General features: G+C 38.9%; 1 protein-coding gene across 5 annotated transcripts in view; it reads right to left on the reverse strand.

The window, feature by feature from the left end:
* LPAR1 (lysophosphatidic acid receptor 1) overlaps nucleotides 1-13915 on the reverse strand; it is a 124706-nt gene that overhangs the window by 96226 nt on the left and 14565 nt on the right. The window contains exon 2 of one of the 5 annotated variants that reach the window (XM_037035911.1): nucleotides 12803-12933. The exons of the other annotated variants lie outside the window; for them this stretch is intronic. The gene's annotated coding sequence lies outside the window, so the exon portion shown is untranslated. The remainder of the gene's footprint in view (nucleotides 1-12802; nucleotides 12934-13915) is intronic. 5 annotated transcript variants of the gene reach the window in all.

Here is a 13915-nt window from a genome sequence, read left to right on the forward strand (position 1 = left end):
AAATAGACTAACTGCCCTGGCTCATGTAGCTCAGTGGATTGAGCCTGGGCCTGCGAACCAAAGGATCACGGTTCAATTCCCAGTCAGGGCACATGCCTGGGTTGCAGGCCAGTTCCCAGCAGGGGACTCACGAGGGGCAACCATACATTGATATTTCTCTCTCTCTCTCCTTCCCTTCCCCTCTAAAGATAAATAAATAAAATCTTTAAAAATAATAATAATAAATAAATAAATAGACTAACTGGTGATTCTGATGCAAAGTAAAAAGCAAGAACCAGTGCCCTACTCCACGATGCCAAAGGTTATTATTGCTTTACCACCCACACACTCACTCATTCATTTTCTCTTCTCTAGTTCTCCTCTATCTCCTGGCAGCTCACAAAGGCAAACATGAAATGACTAGCACAATACGGGCTGCCTTCGACTGATGGTTAAATTTGGATTAGAACCAGGGACTGGTAATCCCTTCATTTAGCTCCAGCCCAAGCTTATCCCTAAAGAGAAGAACGAGACCCAGATGGAGCAGGAGAATGAGGAAAGATTATGAGCACATTATTCAATGGGACTGAACGGGAAGATTATTAATGGGAAGATTATTCAATGGGACTGAACGGGACAGGGAGGGGGGGGATAAGTAGCCTAAAACTATTCTTCACTCACACTTGACCCTTGGAAATAAGTGGTAAAAAAAAAAAAAAAGCTGAGAAACTGTTCTATTGGGAGGAACCTGTCAAAAAAAGGAGAGGACAAGAAATGAGAGAAGAGAAAGAGGGAAGGAAAACCCCAAGCAGTAGAGGGGGAATTCCGGTGACTGAACAGGACACACCAGTTGGATTCAGCCTGTAGCTTTGTGGAAGCTCTCAGGCTCCACTCTTACAACTTTAATTTTCAAGTTTAATTTCACAACTTTACAACTTTCATTTTCAAGTATTAACACTAAGCTTATGCAATTTAGAAAATATTCTTCCCCAAAGGAACAAACTCAAAATTGAAGTGGTTGATTTCTGCATCTGCGACAAAAACAACAAAATTTCAGGAGTCATTTGTATACTCCTGGAAGAGGATCAAATTTATTTCCTCAAATATCAAGACAAAATCCTAACACTAAACACAAAATGTGCTCATAAATTCTTTCCGTTGTCTTAAGTCCTAGTGTTTAAAACTGCACTTCATTCTATTTTCAAATACAGATGCAAACTGCAGACAAAACATCCTACCACAAAACTAAATCTGAAAATGCCCCGGACCAACAAATCCACAACAAAGAGGCTCAAGTCCAAACCCGAAATGGTAAATGTAATAACGATGACCCTTGGCATGTGGTAAAAGATGAATGCAATTAATGTTACCTTAAAAAGAACTTGAGTAACTCCTCTTCTTCCTGTCATAATTGCACATTATCGGCCTCAGAAGCCAGCTGTTTGGCGGAGGCAGACCAGTGATACACAGACAAGGATTTTCTGACCAACTCACAACTTCACTCTGTGTAGACTCCATGAAATGTGCATTAGTGGATTCCAAAGGCATTTAAAGAGGCCATAATCTGTTAAACATTTACAATTACAAGGGGGTCAATAAAAATGGAATTGTGAAGTGGTACCTTTCCAAATTGCTATATTCTGATTCCAAAATGACAAAAAGCTAGCAATGGCTCATTGACATTTTTGCTAAATCATGAGGCTGGAAGTGACGTTAAAGATTATCTAGTCCATCTCTGCTCCCCTCCACTCTCTCTTCCAAACAACTCAGTCATCAAGCAAGTCATTATCAAGGGCAATTTTACCATATCTGAACGTCTGACCTCTCTGCTTAGCCCCTCATTACCCAGAATCACCCCATGACACTTCAAAATCCCCTCTCTAACTGGAACTGTACATCCGTACAGATGTTCGCACTCACACTATATCTGCCCTTGGACAGCAAATGACCTGGCTCCCTGCCCCCTCCACGTTCCCCCATTCATCAGTCCCGTCCAGCCACAGTTCTCATCACGTCCAGCCTAAATGTCATGGCCCACCCCACGAGCTCCCTTCACACCATCCTGCTACTTCCCACACTCTTTCTGCCCTCTAATACCCCGGTTCTGATAAACGGCCAAACTTTGATCATCATCATGGAGAAGTCAGAACTTAAAAAGCTGCTTTAAGTTCTGCCCTTCCCCTTCCTTCTCTCTCCTATCACCCACCACATGAATGATATGGGCCATTCATTCACATAGTTTCTCTGGCTCCCCTTCCACACTCTCTCAGACTTGCACGTGGTAAAAGATGAACGCAATTACTGTTACCTTAAAAAGAACTTGAGTAACTCCTCTCCTTGGAATCACCATGGGGCTGCCTCGGTGTCTCTCCTGAAGACTGAGACAATTGGTTGGAACTGGGACGCCTGACTGCGGTTTATTTTGAAGCTCCTCCTGGTGAGTCTTAAGATAAATCAATGCGGGTATACCACTGGCCAAGACAACTTGGTCCACTCCCATGGTTTTAACTACTGAATTTGGAACTCTTCTGACCTGCATTCTTACACACCTAAACACATTCTAGAACCACCACTGTCCCATGTATCTTCCTAGACATCTCAAACTCAACAGATAGCAAACTACACTCCTCGTTCCTCCTGTTATGGGCTGAATTGTGTCCCCCAAGGATTTAGATATTAAAGTCTTGATCCCTAGTAACTTAAAAACTGACCTCTATGGACATAGGGTCTTAAAAGGGAAATTAAGAGAAAATGAGGACATTAGGAAGGGCCCTAATTCAACATGACAAGCATCCTTGTGCGAAGAGGAAACTTGGACACAGACACACACACACAATAAAGGAACGATTATGTAAAGACACCGGGAGATGACCATCTAACAAGCCAAGAAGAGATACCTCCGAAGAAACCAGCCCTGCCAATACCTTGATCTTGGACTTCTAACCATCACAACTGTGAGAAAATTTGCCACTGTTTAAGCCACCTCATCTATGGTGCTTCGTTGTGGCAGACCTAGCAAACCCATAAGCTCCCAATGTCCTCCTTACTCTCTTACTCTCTTCTACTTCTCCACCTTTGCCAACGGACTCACCAGCCCTTCCCCATTACTTCTCCCTCTCCAACACCTACCACATCTACTCCATTACTAAGTTGTGCCAGTTCTTTCTCCTAAATATCTTTCTCCTTTGCCTCCTTCCCTCCAAATCCATTATCACTGCCTTAATTCAGGTTCTAATTATCTCTGCTAGGATATTCCAGCCCCTTCCATCTGCCACCGTTTTCCTTGGCTGTATGAGGAATAATCTTTCTGGAACAGCAATCTGGCATGCCAATGCTCAGATTTAAACCCTTCAATGGTTTTCCATGGCCTTAAGTCCAACGTCTTGAGCACAGCACACTGAGTCCTCCAGCTACTTCCTACTTCAGCCATAACCTGCCTTGCTCATTAATCTCCAGCACTTTAAATCTATTCAGAGCTTCCCTAGCACACAATGCTGACCCACGCAATAGTCTGCACATGCACTTGACTCTTCCTAGAATACCCTCCCTTGGCCAAACTCTCTGCCAGGTAAATACCTATTTCATCCTTTCAGTCCCAGCCTCAGAATCACCTCTCAGTGCAATCTTCTAGGACCTTCCTCCCCATCCATATTAATCACTAACTGTTCTATGCTGCCTCTGAAACTTATTCATACTTCACATTATATAGTGACTTAAATTTGTCAGGTGTCATAAATACAAATACCCATAGGGACCAACCAGGTATCATAAATACCTTGTGAAAGGTATTTCACAAGTAACCTTGAGAAAATGGATCTTACATTTGCATTTACACTAGAACCAATCATAATGCCTTCCTGGCCATGTCATCTTTTAAAACCTTGTATTGAGCAAATAAAAAAAAATATGGGACCAAGTTCATTTAGCACGAAGACTGCCAGTTTTGCAAATTCTAGCCAAAGGCATAAAATGTCAAAGCTTCCACTTCTCTTCCTTCAATTCCTTGAAGTAAAAAGACTACAGAATATGCCTGCGGGTATTCCCATAGCCCAAATACCTGTGGTTACAGGTGGATCCGCGCCCATACTACTCCCTCGTGTCAGCGGGGCTGACATTTACACAGATTCCCCACTTCACTGACAAGAAAAGAATACAGCATTGAGTTATGTCACCTTGAACTCACTTCCACTCAATTCTCAGCCAAAATACTATTTCGTGAGAATAATACTCCTACGCAATATCCAGAAAGGTATCCACAAGGAATGCTAACTGTCTCTCCTTGACAAAGCCTCCCCAGCAAGGAGCTCCGTGCCGGAACTGCCTTGCTCCAGCTCCTTTAGAACTGTTTTTCTTAGACGTGCTTTGGCATCATGCTGCTGACCTACACTGAGCAGCATTATCTTTTTAAAACCCCACTGCTGTAGTCACTATAAAGACTGTGTTTGGAGACATCGTTCATTGCATTAGCACATCTAATGTTTAAAGAACAATGGATAACAACCTCTCTCCTCCCAGCGCTGGGAAGTGCTGTTGCTGGTTCAGTCGTTATCCTCAGGGGATCTCTGCATCATACAGGCAGTTGGGTCCCCTCTTCATGTCAGCTACCAGGAAAAACAGTGACATGTGTGGCTCTTTCCTAGTACATGGGCAGGATCCTGGGGTGGGCCCTCAGGTTTGGTCTCTGCTTAAACTCACTCCCACTTTATCCCCCTGCATTTCCTTCCTGTGCTTACTAAACTTCTCCATCTTCGCTAGGGAAACACACAAGTAAGAAACCTCTAGCACTGCGTTGATCACACCTCTACTGTTTGTGGGTTTTCTGAAGCCTAGGCCTCTACCTGACTCACCTTCCTGTCTCCAGAGTCTTGTAAGTGATCACTAATTAAAAGTGAAATTGAATTGTTTCCCAGGTGATTACTTCCAATAGTGGATGAAATGGTAAATTACCTCTTTTGGAAGCTAACTTTTTTCCTTTAGGGTTTCCCCTAAAGAGTAAAAGTGGTCCCTGACTCCAATATCAATGGCATCTGGAAGGAAATAAAGCTTATGGGGACTAATATGGGGAATACATACTAAACAAGTATAGGTATAAATACTATTTAGTTTTTAATTTTTTGCTATCCATTTTTTTTTTTAGTATTTATTCCATCTGCTAGTAGTTAACTAGTTCTTCTGCAGAAGTGTACTAAGCAGGGACATTCCACAATTTGTTCATACAGTGAATGCAGTTAAAACCAAACATCTTGCAGCATATTAAAGCATGCGCACTCAAAGGGCAGAGAAGGACCAGGAAAGCTTTGGGAAGATGCTCTCTGTTGGGATACAAAGCTGTGGGAAGTGGAGGATGGCACTGCAGTGGGGACAAGCACATCCACTAGTGAGGCTGGGTCGGTTCCACTCAGTGTCACTCAGGGCTGATTAGTAGTAAAACTTCCAGTTGCTCCAATCATTTCCCAAGTTCTACAAAGCCACGTTTCATTCACACAGATTTAGGTCTTTGTAGAAAATTTTCTCAAGTTCTGCTGGTGGAAGAATGAACTGTTTTCACTGTTGTCAAAACAGATTTAATCACTTATTACTGCTACTTATAAAAATCTCTAACTTTTGAGGCATGAATCCTGTAACTAGGAATCTACCCTAAAGAAATCACCTAAAATTCGGGAAAAACCTCACACACAAGAGTATTTGCTGCAGGGAGGTAGAGCTACTGAATAGAATTAAGGTCATCTTTAATTATGAATTATGATACACAGTTAAGATTTAAAAAAAAAAAGACCTTCATTGCATCCAGTAGGATTTAAACAATACAAAGGGTACAGAAGAAATATTAAAAGGAAATACCTTATAAAGTTGATAATGACCATCTCCAAACGGAGATTATAGCTACTTCTTCTTTTTCTTTATATATATTTTTTGTTTTCTACAATGAACATATATTATTTTTGTAATTTAAAAAGTTTTCTTAATATTCCTTTTTAATCTACTTGAAAGCCAAATGATATTATTCTCAAATTAACGATCCCACCTTAGTCTCAGAAAATTACATAGAAAACCGTTGGTGCAGCATTTTTAAAATGTGAAATAAATGAGAAATAAAATTCCAAGTCCCAAAATAGGACAATGGTTTCATGAACAACAGTTTAACAACTTAATGGACTACTATTAAAAAATATAATGACTCAGACTATATTGCCATGTGTAACAGAAGATGGGAAATGGTCAGTAGAACAAAAATACATTTGTTGTCTCTAGGTAGAAGTAGGCCATAAAATAACCCATAAAGGAGAGAGGCCAAAGACCGACAGGTTTAAATGGAAAGTATATTACATTAGGGAACTACAAATGTGCATGTTTGTTTATTTAAATATTACCATAATGGATGGTAGTTTAGAAAATAATTTTAAAAACACTCTAAGAATATTCTAGGCAGTTTTTTTTACATAATAACAAATATTTTTACATGAATTGAATAGTCTTAAATACTTGAAGATGTGTTTACTAAAAAATTTTACCCTTTTACCTGCTGAATTATTCCACCATCCAAATGGGATGAAGAAAGAAAAAGAAAGGGACTTTGGTAGGTAAATGATTCTGAGTGCTCTCCCTGTATTAAAATAAACCCCAGTGTGTCCACTAGCCTGTGTCAGAACAGCCACTGGCCAGAGCTGATATTTTTCCTCCAAATTAATGGAGTGTTAAATGTATTTTATAATACATTTCTTGCAAGAATAATATATTTAGATATGAAACCTGGGCTAATTCTTGCTACTAGAGAAGGTGTTCAATAAGGTCCCTAATACCGGAATCAGATAAGAATTTGTGATTCCTGACCCTCCACTTTGAGGTGGCCAAACGCTTGATGAGTAGCTGGGACTGTGTTTCCCAGGGACAAGGTGACAAAACCCTGCTTCAGTGCAGAGGCTCCCTTGAACCAAAAGAGAAGTTCAACTGATACTTCCCACTTTGGAAATAAAATTCCTCCAGGGAGCTTTCGACTTTCATCCACACAACTTCTCTCTTAGGGCTATCCAGAATGCCATTCCTTAGAACACTGGGCAGTGCCTCGGAACACTCTGTGCTCTTCCTGGTTTCGTCTGCCTTGACCTTAATCTAACCCCACAACTCTGGCGCCTTCTGATCCAACCTATTTCTAGTACTCGCCTTGAGCAACACCTATGCCTACTACCTGCCTGGCCCTGTGCCTGGCATGATCCCAAACACTGCGGCCTGCCCCTGCCGTGTCCCAGATCCGGAGCCTGGCCAGGTTTCCATACGGTATCAGCTTAAACAGAAGATATTTAACAAAAAATAAAGGAATATAAGCTGATGAATCAGCACCAAAACACATGAAGTAAAATACCCACAGTTACCGGGACTTCCTGAATCAATATTTACTATGAATGAGGAATTAGGTAAAGCTCAAATAAATACAAAAGCATTCATCTCATCTTTTTTCCTCAGGTATATTTTCTGCAAAAATAAGAATCAGGGTAATAAAGTGCTCATATTAGAACAAGTGAACTCACAAGACTAAAAGTTTTGAAATTATAAAAAATAATATATTTGAATTGACTGATTGAACACACTGGTAAGAAAAGCCGAGTTGCCCAGTACCTTTGACTTCCATATAAAACCCACTCCTTTTCTTAAATTTTTTTTAGTTAATTGTTGTTCAAGTACAGTTAGTTTTCTGCCTTTTACTCCCATCCCAGCCCACCTCCCTAGTGCTCCCCACCTCCCTCCCATTTCCACCCCCTTTTAGTTGTTGTCCATGTGTCCTTTATACTTGTTCCTGTAAACCTTTCCCCTTTTCCCCTGAAATTCCCTCCCCTCTCCCCTCTGGTCACTGTCCTCCTGTTCTCTGTTTCAGTGTCTTTTAAAACCCATTCCTTATCGAACATTCCTAAGAATAGTCATCAAAGCTTAATGGTTCCTTCACGTTATTCCTCAGCTCTTTAAATCCCTTGGATATAACATTATTCACTCTTCAGTGGCTTTTGACAAATTGTGGATTACCTATAACAACTTAGATACTATATAGGTCCCCCAAAGCAAGCATCCAGCAACTATGATTTTTGCATCTCTACTGAATCTAAAAGGTCAAAAAAATTCATTTCTAATGTAGGCAAACTACACTCTGATGTTTAAGTGTTAAGTGTTTGCTCAGCTAAGTCCTAATCTTTGCCTACCCTTCCATGTTTCCAGGAAAGGCATTAGTGGTGTTGTATAATGGAAAGATGTTTAAAAAAAAGAGAGACGTTTGTGCCCTCCGAGCCTTACCTTACAATGAACATGAGAATGCAAACACCTGGAGTCCTCCCATGTTTAGCTTGAGCTTCTCAGACAAGTTTAGTCTTTTAGCTCAATGACACGGGGGTCCTCGTTTCTTTGAAGAGTAAACAACCAGACCAAACTCTAAGTATTTGAAAATACTTAGAGTTGTTAAATAATATGATGGGGGAAATGATTTGTGCAAATTGACTCCAAATCACCTATTTCAGGACAAAGACTGAGGTTAGGAGTGTCCGAGGCCCCATGGGCAACAGCGGGAAAACCGGCACTTGACTCATGGCCTCATTAGTCTCAAACTCATTGATTCACGGTCTCATTAGTCTCAAACATTAGTCTCGTGACTCATTTCAGTCTTAAAATTACTTTTAAATTTCCAATTTCAAATATTTTTTAAGCTCTTCACACAGCTTTAAAACAGCAGGGGAGAAGAATGAACCCTTAAATCCTATCACGGCAAAATCAGTTTATAAAAAGACAAAAAGCCTAGCAGCAGGAATTTCAAGCCATTTTTTTCAAAAAATCACCTGGAAGCTATGAAATACCCAACCATCTGGTCTTCACTTAGCAAAACTTAACTTCTGCATTCTCCTTTTTTACAAATTACCCATAATTACTAGCTTTGTAACTACACTATATAAAAATATTTTTAATCTAACCAAAAGTACTTCTACACAGCCATGCAGAGCTTTGCAGTTTTTGATGCAGAAGAAGCCTTCAGTAAATGCTATTATTATTTAGCAATAGACAAAAATTGCTCAATAAAAAACTGCTTAGGCCCTGGTTGGCGTAGCTCAGTGGATTGAGTGCGGGCCTGTGAACCACATGATCGTGGTTCGATTCCCAGTCAGGGCACATGCCTGGGTTGCAGGCCAGTTCCCAGCGGGGGACACGAGAGGCAACCATACATTGATATTTCTCTCCTTCTCTCCTTCCCTTCCCCTCTAAAGATAAATAAATAAAATCTTTTTAAAAAGAAAAGTACTGTTTTAAAAAAATAAAAATAAAAATAAAAAATAAAAAACTGCTTAAACACATACCTACACTCATCTCCCCAAAACATGCTTTCTATTCTTAGCTGACTTTTGTCAAGTGAAAAATTTCAAAAGCCACAAACAGGAAGGCCCATTAAGTATCAGAAAAAGTGCCAAATCATCCCACAAAAAGGGTGGCCTTCCATCTGCCGTTCACTTCCAGTACTCTGTTTTGCTCCAATCACTCGATTCTTCCACGACTCTACAATCCCATGCACACCCCCACCATGACCCTTCAACGTAGTTAACTAACCCCTTTCTCATTCTGCAGACCTCATCAAATGTCACTTCCCTAGGGAAATCCTGAATCACCCCAAAGTCAGATGAGGTTCCCCATTTAATCTCTTTTCACACTCCCTATTCTTTTCCCCGGTAGCACCTATCACATATTGTGTATATACACCCGAGTGATCATCTGGTCAATATCCCCCTTCCCACTAGACTCCCTGCCTCACACCTCCAGTGACAGTGGTGCTTTATTCATGGCTCTCTTCCTAGCTACTAGCGTAGAACTGGTACTGTACATAATAAAGACATGTTAAATAATGAATGACACTAACTCTACATAGAATAGCAACAGACTAGATCAGTGTTTTTCAAACTTCAGTTCAAGGCCAGATCAGTGTGTTCAAAACTTCTGAGTCATGACCAGCTCTTTTTTAAAAAAAATAAAAATACACAGAGTATAACAGAAAAAATAAAGGGGAAAAAATCAGAGTTTGCTGTATGTAGTAAACAGCATGAAACTATTTTATTCATGTACGGATGACCATTACAAATTACGGGTCACGGTGAGAAAAATTTGGAAGCCAATGAACTAATGTTCCAATACAACTCTTTAAACTTCCCACCAAAATGCTCAAGAAGGTGCACAAAGTGGCAACAGAAAAAAATGTTAATGGTCCTAGAAAAAGAAGAGAAAACACAGCCCAAATCAAGGCATTGTTTCTACTAACTACACTCTGCAAAGGATGGGTAAGAAGCACATTCTTGGGCCACGTGAATGTGAATGATGTACACTGCACCTTCTGAACTTCACAAGACAGGTACTCTTCTAAATGTATGAAAAATCCTGAGCCTGATTCAGAAACGCAGAGGATGCAACTGACCAGATGAACATAGGAAAACACCGCCCAACGACATGCAGGCACGGGTGAAGCCAGCCAAAGCCTAAACGGACGCAAACACCAATGAGGGTCAAAACTAATTACACACACATATAAAATATTGCTGCCGATTTTATTATAAAATAGAATACAAAATCTAAACTATACTTAAAATTTGTTATAAGGTGAAATACAAAAAATGTATTATATATAACAAAAAATTGGGAAAGGGTAAGAAGGCAAGAAAAATAAAGGCATACTAAATTTGTTGTGCAGAGGAGTGGGATTAAAACCTATTTAGTTCTTTGACTTTGGAAACCAGAAAAACATAGGTTTACGACAGTATTTGGAAACATAAAAGCAATCGCACTAGACTTGGCCACTTCAAAATCCTACGGCTGCATGAAAGAAACGACACATAGAAAAAGACAGAAAATAAAGAAAGGCCAGAGAGAAGATCACACTGAACCTCATGAGAATGCCATTTTTATAGGTCAAAAGCAGTCAAATACCAGCAATTCCGACAATAATACCAACAAGTGTCATTCAATCTGTCAACAGTGAGAAAAAATGGAAGCTAACACATTCAGTGTGCCAGACATTTTTAAAGCATTAATTAAAAACTTTTCCATTTGTGTTGTTTTTTTTACAAATAGAGAACTGTTGTCTTAGAAACGTTATGTAATTTACCAAAGGCCATGTGGCTAAATACTGGTGGTAAAAGGCGAGTGTTTGTTTTGTTTTAAACAAAGAGAAAACTTAAGGGTAAGAAGTAAGATAAAATGTATTGGTTATAACAACAAATGTAAAAGTAATACACTTCTTTATAAGAAGTATGTTAAAACAAAAATAATTGAATGCTGCTTACAGGCAAAAATATATTGAATAAAATGACACCAAAAGTTTAAAATCAGGATTAGTGAAGTCATTTCAGACAAAGACAAAAAAGAAGAGAACATTAAGATCAGGGGGGAAAAAAGAATGTAGTCCCAAATGCATAGAGGATTATTTTATATTAATAACTACATAGTAAAGGCCCAACAGGAACCCTTATGTATTTAACACTATGTTAACACACAGAAATTGCTACAAAAAAATTGACAAAAGCCCATTTGTGGAAAGAGACTAAAGGACCATTATCAGTCTGTGACAGCTCAAGGAGAGAAATCAGGGCACTGATTTGAATGACATTCAAATGTGATGTGAGGATGTGAATGACATCATTATAGTAGCTGAATTAATAAACATACTGTATTTCTCACCTAGAGAAAAATCATGATCTTTTCAAGCATCAGGACACAGAAACCCTTAATCAACAAGAAACAGAAATTGTACAAACCTCACTTAGTTACCATGACAAATAAAACCAGTCATTTATGCAAAAGTTCACATGTATATAAGGCAATCATCAGCCAAGTCATCTTGAACCACTGTTATTGCCAATGGAGTCAGATATTAACAAGAATGTTTACTTTTCCTGCACTGTTTTTATTTTTACTGTGATTTGCATTAGCACAAAATAGAATTTATCTAGTGCCAGTTTAGAAAAATTGCCATTTTCAGATACAAATTCCTCTTCCCTCTATAATGACTGACTTAAATTTTTTAAAAAACACCGCTGGTATATTTCAAACTTATTGAAAATGAAGTACTATACATCAAAAACGCCAAGAAAGTTGATCTATTTCTACCCTTACATAATTCCATCATTTAAAACAAATGACTTCATTTCAACTCAAGAAGTGAGAATCAGACTTTTGTTTATTGTCTTGATTTTTTTCAATCCTATCTTCTTTTTCTATATCAATGTCTCCTTCCTCCTCCATCCTCACCTCCCAATTTCACTTAACTAATTCAATTCATCTTTTCAGCCTTAGTATAAATGCTACTTTCTCAGAGAAACTTCCTTCACCCTTCCCAAAGTTTATCTCCCTGTACACTCTCCCAGGACAGCCTGCCTGTCTCCCCCACTCCACCCACACTTGCGGTTACTTGTTCAGAGACAGTCTCCTTTCCTAGATCATAAATCGCATGCAGTCAGGACCACATCTTACAATATTTACTCTAATATGCTCTGTAGAAGGTACATATATTAATTTTTATTAAAAAATCTTGGTTCACATAAAAATGTTATTCAACAAATGTTGAGTGTTACTATGCACAAGGTATCATACTCGCATTAGATAAATAGCAGTGAATTAAACAGAAATTTTTAAAAAGTAATGTTTTCCCTCTTCTAAGAAGATAAATATGATGCAGAAGAAAAATTGGAAAATTCTATACATGGAAAGAGTCATGCAATTTTTATGCAATAAGCAGAGGAGGTCTTATACACCAGAAGATGGCTTTTGAGTTGAGATGTGAACACCATGAGACAGCAAAGCATGAGCACACCTGGGAACAGAGCACTCCAGGCAGAAGGGACAGTCAATAGCAAAGGTCTGGAAACCACAGACTACTCTGTAGGTAAGTTCATACGTGAAGATCATTTAGAGTCAAACATAGGGCTCTGGGAATACCAGCACCTAAAGAGATACAGAGAAGCACAAACCCATAAAGAGATAGAAAAGAAGCAAGTGGAGAATAGGAAATGATTCATTAAATACAATCTACATTGAATATTGTGACATTTCAGTAGGCATCAGAAATTAAAAAATGAAATGGATTTTAATGGCACATGTACCTATGATACAAAGCAGAATGCTGTTAAATATTTCAGAAAACCAAATATGTTTTATACTGGAAGAAATTATCCCCAAATGGTATAAGGGAGTTTCCTGAAGTGGCGGAACAATGGATGAGCCTCCTGCACTTTCTAAGTTCCTTACCAGCACAGACTGTTTCATCACCGAGTGGAAATGAGTGCAACTTCTTAAAGAATTATAATAGAGGGCAGAAGGAAAACGAATAAGAACACATTTGTCTTTGTTCCATCTTACACGCAAACAAAGGCTTGCCAATATAATTGTAAGAAATGGAGATACATTTTTCATTGGAAAAGTCTTTTTTAACCAAGTCAATAGCAAAATTACACTGTATCTTACTTTTAAATCTTAAATTCAGCAGTTAAAGCTTAAATTTGCTTGACCAGATTTTATAAACCCTCATGACAAACCTGTTGGCATTTCTCAAAGTCTCGTCTTTAGGCTGCTGGGATTTCCAATGTTATCCTGATAAGTTTTCTGGCTTCTCTTTGAGAGCAGTAAATACAGTAATATGACACTCATTGCCGTTATACCTGCAGTAAATTAAAACTATATCATCCCCCAAATCACCACGTCTTCCAATTATTTGGGGGATTTTTTTTCTTTGCTGGAATAGGTTGGTTCAAGGGCATTTATTTACTCCAGAGAAATGTCAAGGTGAAACTCCAGCTCTTTTTCATCATCCCAGAACCACCTCATTGAGAGGAGCCTTAGTGGATGTTCAATGACTGACTGTCTAATAACCTATGAAACTATTTCAATCATATGAGAAGGAAAAATAATGTAAAGAATCAAAATGTAT

Source organism: Sturnira hondurensis, unplaced genomic scaffold (genome assembly GCF_014824575.4).
Source record: "Sturnira hondurensis isolate 20B ecotype Veracruz unplaced genomic scaffold, ASM1482457v3 Scaffold0022566, whole genome shotgun sequence".
Lineage (NCBI taxonomy): Eukaryota > Metazoa > Chordata > Mammalia > Chiroptera > Phyllostomidae > Sturnira > Sturnira hondurensis.